Source organism: Varanus komodoensis, unplaced genomic scaffold, assembly GCF_004798865.1.
Source record: "Varanus komodoensis strain SLA01 unplaced genomic scaffold, ASM479886v1 scaffold4, whole genome shotgun sequence".
Taxonomy (NCBI): Eukaryota; Metazoa; Chordata; class Lepidosauria; order Squamata; family Varanidae; genus Varanus; species Varanus komodoensis.
In genome coordinates, this window is record NW_025335941.1 from 26576749 (window position 1) to 26591008 (window position 14260).

Here is a 14260-nt window from a genome sequence, read left to right on the forward strand (position 1 = left end):
AGAGAAGCAATAATGACAAGGAATGACAAATTTCCTTGGTCTTCAGCTTGTCCTTTATTACTTAAGGGCAACTAGGTGAAATGTCCATGAGTCTTTTTATCTCTGCATAGGTATAGGTATGTTTTCATGTGCGTGTTTTACTGGCTTGCCATTTTATAGCATGCCAGGAACTGTTTGAGGAAAAAAATGAGAACAGTTTTCAGTCCATTGTGTGGAAGAGAAAACAGTTGGGGACAGAGTAAAAGATTGGCTAAACCACTGACTGTGCCCAGCAGGGCCCTTGGCCCACCCCTTTGCCATGCCCCCCCCCCCCCCCTGCTTCAGTCTCCTGAAACACTCAGCATCTAGGAAGCAGGAGGTCTGCAGATCAGGGCATGTAGCTCCAGATCTTCTGACCTCCAGTTTCCTAAAAGTGACTGGAATGTGGCGGAAGACAACAGTAGCAGTAGCAATGGGGCAAAGGTAGCAATGGGGTATTCTAAGGGTTAGGAAGGGGCGATAAAGAAGGTAGTGGAGGATTCTGGAAGGGGAGGTCAACAAACAGATCCTATAGTGGGGGCATGAAAAGGGGGAACCCTGAAAATAAATGTACTGAGCCCAAATTAACATGCAACAATTACAGCCTCAGGCCTGAAAAGGGAAAAGATAGTTGTGCCCAATACACCAAAAAGATTGGCTACCTCTGTTTCAGCAATGGCCAAAATCATAGGACATTAAAGTTTAAGTATCTATCTCAACTAAGCTACTTCTATCCTACAACCCTCCCCCTAGCCTTAGATTGTCAATGAATCAAATTAGATTCAATATTTCTCTTTTTCCAGGTTCATAGGCCCAAAAAAAGCCCAGCTGCTTAAATCTGGTATCACTTTGCTGCTCCTTATATCCCCTTGATATAGATAAAGCTAATCCCTCCTGCCTCAAACTCTCATTGTTGGATATAAAGCAGAGTATATTGGGAAAATATGGCTGAATCAGTAAGTTGCTTTGGGGATATGCAACCATTGCTTGATAGAATAAATAATTCAAGGAGAAGGTATTTTCAACCACTTCAATTTCAGGAAAGTAGCATCCATCTAGGTATTATTATCATTGCAACTAAAAAAAACCGAGCATTTTCTATGGTTCATTAAATCTGTTTCACCCCCTGCATATTTGAGATACACTCTATTGCGCAGACTGTGATAATCAGCAAGCAAATTCATTTCAACCAGCAGTTTTCAAGAAGACTCTGATCAGTAACTTGGATGTCATTCAGAGAACCTGCCTGAAGTGTAATTCTAGATTTCCCAGTTTGTATGTCTGAATTATCTGCCAATTAATTATCAAAATAATTGCTGGAGCATTAAGATCTTAGCTCTTGGCTTCACTGTATTAAATCTTCCTAAATAACTTCTGCACATGTCTCTACTTTCAGAAAGGTCATTATATTCACATCGGTTTGCAGAAAATGAAAGTGTGCAGCTAGGTTTGAGTGTCCTAATAAACTATGGTTTAGTGTGATGGGAATGAACCTAGGCAAGCCTCAGTTTCTACAATCCCATCTCCTTCCTCCCTTCCAGAACTGCAAGGCAGAACTTAGAAGCTTTTGCTTTTATTTTTTATTAATTACAACTTGTCAAAATCTGTCTGATTTAAGCATTGTTAATCTTAATAATGCTTAATCTAAATTACAGTTTTCTTAAAAGAAGATAGGTTCAAACTATGGGTTATGAAGTTGATTGCTTCAACAAGCCATAGTTAAAATTAACTATGCTTCATTAATTCATTCATTCATTCATTCAATTTCTAACCCACCCCATTAGCCATAAGGCTTCTGGGTGAATTACAGATGGAGAAAAATACACAATACAAATACTTTAGCATTCAGAAGTAATGCTGAGCTCTGGTTATTTGAAATGAAAGGGAAAGTATATGAAATGCTCATATCTGAAACGGTGGAAAGGTGGGGAGGAGAAAAAAGAAGCCTGAGTCCCACCTAAGCTCAGTCACAAAATGACAAATTATAGCACATTGTGTGATCAAGTTGCAATCAATATGTTACATCATATGGACAGTTTGCTTATTTCAGTACTAGCTAAAGATACAGTAAATGTACCGGTGCAGAATTGATGGAAGTTCTAGTACTTTAGTATTGCTTTAAGAAATGTTGTGGATAGGATTATGCTCATGATCCACAGAATCTGGTCCTTTTCTGTTTGTCAGACTTTTCTTTTGCTCAGCCCATGCTTAAGAAATGAGCCAAGTCAAGAAGTTCCCAAGTGCTTGTAGAATTCCTGTTGCACAACCTTCTTCCACAGCAGATGCAGTACAAACGAAGGCTGCAAGTCATGTGTGTGGAAGAAGAATGGTGCTCATGTAGTATTCACTTGGGCTTACCTCTTGATACCAACATGAGCATGCAGTGTGCCCTCCAGGAAGTAGGACTCACAGCTGTGAGAAAGCAGGCCAGAGTCTGGGGACCTGAGCCCAGGAAATCCAGTGGATTACCCACACATCCCTAGTTGTGGATATCTCATCTGCAGTTGCTGTTTTTACACACCATCAAATCATCTCCAGCATCAGGTGACCCCATGACTGAGTCCAAAGTGGACATGTTCTTGACAGCCCTGCTCAGTTCTTACTAACTGAAGGCTGTGGCTTCCTATATGAAATTGATCCATCTCCATCCTTGATGGAAAGATCCATATTTGATCTTTCTTTTCATCTTCTGTCTCTTTTTCCCATATGCATTACCTTTATAAAACTTTGAAACTTAATCTATGGAACTCCTTGCTACAGTATTTAATACAGTTCTCATGGAGAATCCACACTTAGGGAAAGCTCCCCTGCCCCTGCAAACTATAAAACCTTTCAGAACTGTTACGAAAATAAATTTCCACCATCTTACAGTAACTCATTAGTCCGGGACTGATGGCATAAGAATTGACAGTACTAGTAGAGACAGGCTTCTAAATGGAACAAAAAGATGTTTATTAAGAGGATCATTTACACAAAGGAACAAAAGGTCTTTATTGATCTAAGAGCCTCTTATAAAGAAGGTACATTTAAGCAGAGTCTTCCCCAGGTGAATAAGTTCTCAGTTACTTTTCCCTCAGAGCAAATTTTCCTAATCTTCAGCCTCAGCTAATTACTCATAGCCAGGAACAGATGCTATGCAGCAGTCTCCCAGTGCCTCAAGCGCTTCCTGCTGCTTCTGGGTTCCAGGATGATTCATGCATTTCAAGGATTGTTTGCTGAAACTCCCTCTGGTCAGACCTCTGCTCAAAACCTTCTGGCACAAGCTTCTGCTGTCTCCTTGAAGCTTCATCGCAGCTTCCTACCACTGCTTCCTGCAAGTCTGGTCTCTAGGTCTTCTCCCAGTGGGGTTCTCTTAGGCAGGAAGACTTGCTAGCTTTTCTGCTCTGAGCTATACTCCTCCAAATAGCTCCAGTTGCGCCTGTCCATGACTTCCTGACCCTAATAAGTAAGTAAAATATCCTGACCAGAACCTTTGATCAATCATGTTCTTTATGGATCTTCTGACACCCAATTTCATTTGTTCACCACTGGACCAATCCAAATGATGTGTTGCTATTTGTTTGTCACTTATATAAACAAAGGCAACTTCTTCCCCAAGTCAGCTGAAGCCTCTCTTCCATAACAGCTGTAACCAAGGCATCCAAAATTGCTTTATGACCAAAATAGATTGTCAGAACCTGGTTTCCAGTCTGTTACTGTAACCCTGCCAAAACTGGGCTAGCACAGGTCATATATTGTGGAATTTAAGTTTCTTTCCCCTTTGCAACTCTTAAAATAAAATTTGGCAGTCAAAGTATTCAGACATGGTATTTTATCATGAGTTGTGGAAATAAATAACTCGCAGTATGTATTTAACAAACAGCAAATGTCCAAATCCTTTGGTAACTCTTCAAAAGGATACACTGCATACAAACAGAAGAGTGAAGGAAGCCTCACAAGAGAAACAAACAAAAATGCTCTAGAACATTTCAGCCCCAATAAAAGTCCTCCTCTCCCTAGAATGCTCCTCTTGCTGATACTGCAGTTTGGACCAAAAAGTTAGGAACAATCTGCATAAGTAAATCTCAGGCTTTAGGCTCTCTCCAGTATATGGTGCTTCCTTTCTGCTGGCAGAATTGACTGAAGTATTCAGTTACAGAGGGCAATTTTTTATCGAAGTGCATCAGTAGCAAGATGGGGCAGGGAAGCTATGCAGGAAAAGAAGCACAGGAATCAAAAGCTTCGACAAATTTCATATTTCAATTCCAGAATTAATGTTCAAAATGTCCCTAGCTCAACTGAAATTTAGCATGTGTGGAACGCAGGGCAGAGCAGTGAGACAACAGGGAAATCCTCTGATCCCTGCATTTTTCAAATATAATATAGCGGACTTGTGCTCCCTTAGACTGCCAGGCTGAAGAATATCTGAGAGGATAGCTTGGGGTGTGCAATGAGAAAAGAAATCTGTTAGAAACAGCTTTTGTGGCATCTCCTTTCCCCTCTCACTTCCCACTGAAGATATATGCAGACATCGCATAGCAAGATATATAAAGAAAACCCCCACATCTATTTATGAACTAGATGATACAAAAGAGGCAGATGTGCTCAGTGCTTCTTTTGCGTCAGTTCTCTTTGGCAGGGAAGAGCTATAGCTTCTTCGAGGGTGAGTCATTCTCTCCCTTTCTCAGCCACACTTCCAATTTATAAAATGGAAGCATAAAAAAACAAACCCCCTTCTAGAGTATCCAAAGATTTGTTTTTGGTCTCTTATAGGTCTATGCATCCTGAGCGACAGAAATTAATCAAATGAGTCAGATTTCACTGAACAACACACCTATGTTAGATATGGAAGATGGCCTGTTTTCTGGATAGCTAAAGACAAGATATCACATTTTTTTGTTCTAAATTATGCCAAATTGATAGAAACACGATCACTGAAAATAAGAGATCCACAGCAGATATTTGGTAATTCATGCTAGCAGATTGTCGCATTGGATTTCAGCAAGGGACAGCCATGGCTACAAAGCAGTTCTATTATTTGCAACTGTTCGACCACCATGACAAAGAGAGATTCTTAGGTAAACTCTCTGTGTTATTTATTCCTATGTCTGCAGAAGCAGTCTGTGCAAAATGTATTTAGATGACTTCATCGGGATTTCACACAGGTAGCTTGGTTTACAGTGACCTAATCGGATTATGGATGCAATGCATAACCTCCAAAGCAGGAAGGTTCTATGGCATACATAAGGATTGGCCTGATCAGAGGTGACAGTGGGAATTCCCTTGCTCGAGCCTGCCAGGAGTGGAACCCTGCCATGATCTCCACTTTCTGATCAGAGAAAGCTGCGTACAATGAGGACGCTGGAAAAGTCTCCCCTCTCCCTGCACTTAGGCAAGCCCCAGTGTGTCTCACCACTGCTGCTAACTGATCTGATATCAGAAATAGCAGCAGGGAAGCAAAGGGGACTCAGCCACTTCACCTTCATGCACGGAAGCCTATTGCATGAGAAAGAGGCAGGGTATGTGAAGACATTCCAGAACAAGCACTCTTTTTCACCCCATCAGAAGAACAGGGAGGGGGCAGTCCAGCTCAGCTTCAGTGCATGTTAGGGTTCACTAACAAGAAAGCTTGGTCCCCAGCTGACGATCCGGTCCTCCTCCCACAAATAGTTCTGCAATCCTGCTCTAAAACAGTGTATACATTTTATTATAGGCACTGCATTGTTAATATAATTATATACTGTTACATTCTATCACTACTGTTAACAATCCTGTTGCTGCAGCTACTGCTAAACATGTTTGCAGGAAAGAGAAGCCATGTATGTACAAGTACAAGTATTGTTAGCCAGGACATTTGAACTGTTGTTCTTGTTACAGCAAAGAATGGCCCTGAAGAGGAAAAAAAAAAGGTAGCATGTTGCAAATACAGCATCCGATTTCATAAGACTACATTAAGTGGTAATGAGATCATGCACCCTGCTCAGTATAAAATCTCAGGGCAAACTGAAGGAACAGGTTTCCTAAAGATTCCCTTTTGCTTTTTTATTATCTCAATAGCTTTTTCCAAACCCGGTACAAGGAACTGCATGCTTACTGTAGGCCTTTTGATGAGCCTTGAGAGATGTATTGTATAAGAATAATTCCGTCTAATATAAGCAGAGGTTCTCTTATCACAACAGTGCATGACAATTTTTATTTAAAATGTATTGCTCCATATTTGCCATATTATGATAGCACAGGCCTGTATGACCTCTTCACTTCTCCCTCGTTTTTCTTATACGATGTTGCTTCTGGCTCTTGAAGGAACCGTTGTTTGATAAGAGTACATAAAAACAGGATAAAATTTTAGCAGTAATAAATGTGCATTTCAGACTGAAATATTTATTTTGTTTATGCTGCTCTTGACCTTCGAATGTGGTAGATCAAGGCAAAATATATACAATGGTAAAGATGCACGTTTAATTATGAACACTCCCTATCTAAATATGTTCTGACAAAATGACTGTTAGGATAGATGAGGAACTAAAGCTGAGAAATAATTAGTTGACCAAAAACACTAATGCTTTCGATGAGAGTTTTTCCTATATATAAGTTTTTGGTTCACTAATCCTATTTAGGTGTGCTTTGTGTAGCCCATATGATCAGAAGTAATTAGTGTAGGCCAGTGGATGTATCTAGCAGTTCAGATGGCTGGGGCAGCCCAACCATTAGGCAGAGTGAGGCACGACCTTTGGGCAGCAAATGCTTGGAGTTGTGGGAGACGGCTATAGCCTGTGTGCCATGTGCCCCTTAAATTTGTGTGCTGCCTCCAGATGCAGCAGAGGCCGATGTGGTATTGATTCATCTGCTAGTCCTGTTGGCATTTGTACCAGGCATGAAAGTTCATGCCAACTCGTCCCAGATTTTGGACCGGTCCTGACAGATGCTATATGGGGATTTACTTCAGTTAGTAGTGAAGAAAGCACAGGAAGGGCAGTCTTGGCAGTCTTCTTATGCTGCCAGTCTATGCTCTATCTAAAATAATTGATCTTAATATATTAATGATGGAACACATTCCTATTTCCATACCCTCAACTTATAATCCAAAGAAAGGCTGTACATGAGAAAATCCCCCATCTATAATTGGACCTTGGCTTACTGGATTTGGGCATGGTAATGAAGAGAGAACTGCTACAGTAAAGGGAACATAAAGGGCAGCTCTGCACATTTTATTCCTCCATGTAAATATTTCAAATTTGGAAGCCAGGAGGACTGTACAAGGTTGCATTTAATTAACTGAGCAATATAATTATATATTTTTCAAAAAATTCTCACTTCTATATTTTTATGTCTTTGACACTCAGATTACATTTACAATGTTTAAAATTCCATTGTTGTTTTTCTGAGCCATGCTATTAGACCAGCAAGAGCTATGCATTTATGCTGTGTTACCAACACATATGATAATTACTTACTGATGTCAAAATTAACAGTTTCCAAGGAAATACTTCTGCACCCTTATTATTAGTTCACTAATTGCCTACCTAGTTTAGACTTTGTATGGCACTTCATAATATATTCCACCCTCTTTACAACACCCTTCAGCATGGCTAAGTGCTTGCAAAGCTGTAAAAAGGTCTTGTTATTTTTAATGAGGTCAAGGGTATTTTATATAGAACTTTAATGCTGTGCAGCATTCCAATACCTCGGAATTATGGAGCTGTATTTAACTAAACAGTCTATAAAGGTGGTCTCTATTATCAAGCCAATTAATAAAAATATGATAATATTGAGGAAAAACAAGTCAACAGACACAAACTATAAACAAGTAGGCAGATAATATAAAAGAAATGCAACCCAAAAATGGCCCTTTACTTTTGGAGTATTGATTCTTAGTATGATTCATATGCAGAACAAATTAGCAGTGGAGAAAAGTACATTATGTCTGTATATACAGCTTACATGATTATGTATTATTAAATATAAGTGTCTTTAATAGTAATTTCTATGTTTTACTCATCTTGCCCTGTTATGCATAGTAGCTTTGGGAATAGGAGACATGATCCAATGTTGTCAGTGCATGACGTTAGTGACATTGCACTGGCATAAACGATCCCTAGCACAATGTCATTAGCACTTGCCAAGCAAAGGGGGAAAACAGTGGCTTGTTGCCGAACTACAATGGCATATCAAATAGCAGTTTCTTGCTTTTGCCTAGCAGGTATTAATGATGTGTTGCTGTTACATTACATGAGCACGGAATCATTACTGCTAGCTAATGCTATTACAGCACTGGATACTACCCAAGCAAACAAATATTTTGCTCTCCTATTTCTTCTTCCATCTATGTGTTCTTTCTCTGGGCAATGTCCAATTCTACTACTTCCTTTATGTAGAGCAGGCCCAAATCTGATTTATTACAGGCACACAAGAGCCATTGTACAAAACTAGCAGTAACATTATTAATATAAGAATATCCTTTGCCTTTTACTTCTCTAACATTTGCCGTAAAGTGACACAACTCTGGAGAACAAGATGTGCAGGTCAGAGAAAGGGTGGAGGAGGATAGCAGTCCCTTTATGTACCATTTAATAAAACATATGAGTGCATAGGAATTTGAGTTGATAGGAGAAATTTTACCCTGGCCATTTCTTGTAGAAAATTATGGAGTGTGTGTGTATATTGGGGAGGGGTGGGGGAGGTCCTGCTAGCCAGGTATTGAAAGCATTAATCCCACATTCCCATCTTTTCTTTAGCTGTGGTAGTTGTCTGTGACAAGTCACAGCATGGTTTTGAAATAAGAAAAACAGAGTTAAATTGCTGCTGATTTTCATATTAATAGAAGAAATCATCCCAGAAAGAAAAGGTTAATTTGAATAGAATCATTCATGTCTCAGTTGTTAATTTGTGGCCAACTCCTATGCTTAAAGGCAGATGTGATAATATGAATTTTAGACCAATATTGTAATTTAATATAATAATAGCTTTGATTTAAATTCATTTAAATATTAAGATTCTGGTTCTGGAAAAGTTGACAGTTGTCAACATCTAAAAGACCCTTAATTATTACTGCACTTAGTAATGCAATGTAACTTTGCAAATGCTGATTCTGATTGAAATAATGGAAAGAGATTCTGTTGCGGGTATTAATAGGAGCTACAATATCCGCCTCACTGCCACCATTTGCCACTGAAACAGATGACCCCTCCCGAATGTGAATGTCACAGTCTTCCTTATGAGTGTCTGTGTTCTATCATTTTCTGCCTGCCTTAATCTTTCTCATGATAGCATGCATAAAATAGAAGAGAGCAAGCACTGATTGACAATATATTTTGGATAATGATGTTGATTTATCATTAATCAAGCGCTGTTATATTTTAAATACTTTATCACAGTATTCCTCACTATAACCTTGTAAGATAAACCAGTACTACTCTCCCCATTTTGCAAGGAAGTGGTTGACTAAAGGCCCACATGAGAATTCATCATAGATGTGAGGTATGAGGCACAAACTTCCTGTTTTTCTGCTCAAACCCTAAGTCCTGCTGAAAACAGTGGGGCACACTCCAAGGATGTCTACACATTTATTGCACTGTAAATGTATAGAAGGGAACAGACGGGTGCTTGCAAGAGTTTGCCTGCATAGCCATATTCCACTGACATATCAACTTGCTAATGGAACACATAGTCAGCTGTCAAGTGTTTGCCTCAGAGAAAAGCTAACAAATTATTTAAATGAAGAAATTTTAAAAAATCCACAAAGGAGAAAATTTCAGGTTTTGAGAAAGTGCCACATTGCAAGAATGCACTGAATACCAAATTTAGGAATAGTCATACCTATTGAGATACAATTGATATTCTTTTGTCAGAAATAAGGTCATATCTAATGAATAATAAGCCTTGCACAACTGTACTTGCTCTTACTGTGGCTGAATCAAATACCTGGGAAAACAGAGATGTTATCATTTCATCAAAATTTGCATTTCCCCTCAGTTTTTGTATTTTGTCCTGGTAGTTCACAATTTGCGACAGCAACATTTTGGTCATTCAAAATTAAACATTGTAAAGAAATATTACATTGTATCAAGTATATATTAAATATAGATAAAGTCTTACAATTGTTTCCTAAAATTAAGAAAAAACATTGAAATACAAGGTTGTAATTCTAAGTGAGAAACTTTGTGTCTGTGTCACCACTTTGAGTGTTAAGAGCATAAAAAGAGCTGTACTGACGACGTAGTCTTATAGGCAGCAAATTTCTCTTGGTTGGCTATTGGCTGAGTGCCTTTGAGAAACATACACACCAAAGCCATTATTCAGACCATTGTGTTTTGACACCATGTCTGCAAAAGTTAATGTAGTGTAATCTTCATGCTACCAGAGAACTGAGCAGACTGAAGATATAGGAAGCAGGTTGAATAGGAGCTGAAAAATCCAAGAACGGAGATCTTAGGAGGGAAGATATGGGTACACAATAAATTTGTGCAGAATCTAGAGACGTGGGGGCTCCGCTTCTGATGAATATGAATGAGAAAATCAGGATGGAATTTAAAATACTGTACTTATTTAAATCTATCCATCACATATTCAACTATAAGTATCAAACATAATTTTCTGCGAAATGTAATAGAACAAACATAATATAATAGAACAAACTTGTAAGGGATAGGAACATTTAAATTAAGCTTCCCTTGAATCATGAAAATTTCAAATGAAGAGCTAACTCTAACTTTTGTGATTGCTCCCCCTCCATTCTTTATGTCCAGGAAATGTGTGCATTCAGTCTCTGCACTGAAGTATTGTAAAACATGCTCTATTTTAAGGAATTAGACCCATTAAAGTAGTATGATAGATAACAAATTATGATAATATTAGGATTGCTAGTCTACTATCAAAGAAAGTAGAATCCTACCACCATGCCAGATTCTTCATCCTGCTTTGCATAGAATCTGTCACCTTAAAGCAAAACTGTCAGACAGTTTAAACAGAAAGGAAATATCAGGCCATTGATAGGTAGTTCTAAACAATAATGTCTGGCTCTGCATCCAAGATACTGTTTGAGCAACATTTTCCATGTGGAGTCGTTATTACACAATGTCACAGTTAGTTGATCAGTCGTGATGTGTAACTTGGCATTCTAACATCAAATCATGTTTTACAAAATGTTACTGAGTTTGGTTGCCAAGAATTTTAAGCAATGCACATTGTTTCACCACAAATGCTTCCTGATATGATTTATTTATTCCTTGTATTTGTCTCTGGTTCAAAGAGAAACCATTCCACAAACAGAAAAGGCAAGGCGTAATGGCTGGGATCCAGAGAGCAACTTTAGGTGTGCCCAAGGGCTTATTCATACCAGGTAGAATTAGTGACATTTTCCTCCTTTTAACAATTTACCTCATTTCACATTTTGACCCCTGCCTTCCCCTGCTATTGGCAAGCTGGTGTCTTGACTTCTGCTGGGACTTGCAGAACAAATTTTGGGTTCTTTAGATCTTAGTCAGTCCTTCATTCAGAGATGCATAGGCTAAGAAAAGATGACAACGCAGCTATACCGCTGTGTCTGGGAAACATGGCTTCTCTTGGGCCAACAAGCATCTCTGTCTCTACACAATTAAACAAAAGAGGTCATAGCAATAGTTAGGATTTCCTTTAACAATACTGCCATCATATTGAGATTGTGCTGACCTCTTGGGGCACCTGCTGACCCTACAATTCTGCTGCTTCAGAAAGCTGTGGGTCAGGTGGTCAATAAATGATCTGAAGTCATAGGTTGCCATAGCTTTGCTGTAAGCTCTAATTCTTAGACCATCTTCTTTTGAATTACAAAAAAATGACCAACATCTGTTCTGGAAGGAGAGGGCCATTTTGGAAGAATGGATATTTTTTCTGGCTGCTTCTTCCTTCTATCCTCTGGGAAGAATGACATCAAGTTCTGTGCATGAAAGAAGACTGGCAGTTTAGAAATAGGCAGACTGGAAAGGGAGCACATTTTAAAATGTTGGCTTTCCCTCTAGAATGCTTGTGGGCAAAAAGTGAACGTAAGAGCATTGAATGTTGTACCTAATTCTCTGCTTAGCCTGCACATCTGTAAATGAGTGCAAGCATGAGAGAACACTCTAAGCACAATGACAACCATGTGAGGTAGGTTGGGCTGAACATCTATGACTGGCCCAAAGTCACCCAGTTGATTCCATGGCTGACTGGGGACTAGAACCCAGATTGTGTGAGTCCCAGACCCACGTTCTTAACCACTACACCACACTGGCTCACATTTTAGAGGAACAAAACCTGCACATTAATTGCAAGGGGACATTTAATGGGACATCCAGTTTGGTCCTCAGCCCTCTTGTCTTTGCCATAATTCTCAGTTACATCTTTAATTGCTCTGTTTAATTGAACTTGAAGTTCCATCTACTTTATCATTTTGTCTCCCAAAGAATAGAATGAAATCTGCCCTCATTATCCTCTTCACAGACACTGAAACTGACAATTAACATAAGTTAGATGAAACTTGCTAGGAGGGTTGGAGAATTTTGAGAATATTCTTTCCTCCCAAAAAGAAGCTAACGATATCAAGTGTGACTAGTGTGGAGCAACCCCAGTTCTGTGATGTTAAAGTTAAACGAGTTGTATAAGTTTTGTCTGGAGAAAAGATGATTTAAGAGATGCTACGATAACCATCTTCAAGTATTTGTAGAAGTGTCACATAGATGATGGAGCGACTTTGTTTTCTGCTGTTTCAGAGCATAGGGACAGAACAAGTGGGCCCTAATTGTAAGAAAGCGGTTTTCAGCCAAGCATTGGGAAGAACTTTCTGACAGTCTGGATCAACAAATCTGTCAATCTCAGGCTCGCTCATTTCCTCATATTTCCAATGTTGGGTCTGTTCAGTCTTTTTCTGCATCAGTTTGCAAAATGCTCCCCCACCCTTACAAAATTGCACAAAAATTTCCATGGATTTTGTATGCATTCTCTTAATATAAAAATGCCTGTAGGCATTTCTGTCTAATGTCTGCATCTTGGTCAAGCAGGTTGGGTATGTTATGTTATTTATTTATCACATTTCTGTACCATCCAATTGTCAAAGCTCTCTGAAAAGTTCACAACAATTAAAAACATAAAATGCAACATAAAATGCACCATGAAAATGTGAAGTTTAAAACTTTGGGATAAAATAAATGTAAAAGACAAAATAAAATCTTGTTCCTGTACAAAGACTTATTATATAAGGAAGTATTTAGAACAGTAAAGACTGTTGACAAAAAGTCCTTGGAAAATGTCCTCTCCTGATTCTGGAAGTGCACGAGGGAGCCTTTCTATGTAGTTTACTCCCCAATGCAGGTGTCTATTTTCATTAATAGACATGTGCACTTTCCCTTCTATGGATTTTTTCCTCGGGGGATTTCATCAAAGCACTGTGGATAACCAAGCAGAGCAGCATTTTAGTTTGTAAATTGGTTCAGGAACTGCAAATTAGGTAGACTTGCATTCATATCAGCCAAACAGCTGTTTCCTGTCCCTGCATGATGGCATTGGACTGCTTGGAAGATGTACACTTCTTCCTTACAGGTTGTAAAGGCTCTATGATGCTGTATCAGAAATGCTGTACCAGTGGAACTCTATCAGTCAGGGGTTGGACTAAATGACCTTTGAGGTCCCTCATTCTCATGTCTGTATTGACACAGTGACAGCCCAGGACTTTAGTGTGCAGAACTATGTGCAGGTTTTCAACACTGCTACTTGTGTACAATGCTAGGAAAAATGTATCCAGTTTTTGTCTGTACTCCATGCTTTCCATGTTGAACAAGAATGGGAGCAAGTGTTCCAAAAGGACTGATGTATGGTCACCATTAATAAAAGCAGCATATGTTTCAGGAAGTGTATTATTGCATTATGACAATACATAAATTTTCCATTTCATATAGTTTCCATTAAGTTCTGCTTCCTTGAGAGACATTAATGAACATATTTGCACATTTTGGAAAGAGCCATATAAATCACTACAAAGTATTTTAAAAGTAGGTGTCTTTGTCATAGCAAAAACTGAACTATTGGCTGATCTATAGCTTAGTAATCCAATTTAGCATGGCCACTTTAGCACAAAGCACCACATTCCTTATCGCAGATTGATGGAAAAGGAGTTTTTGATAGTAAAACTGACTGTATTTCTGTTTTAGGTTACACTTAAATGTTTAACAGCAATGCTGCAGGCAGAGATGACTTAGAGATTCCACCTCAATTTGGTATATTCCATCATCAGAATTTAAAGCAGAGTGGTTAA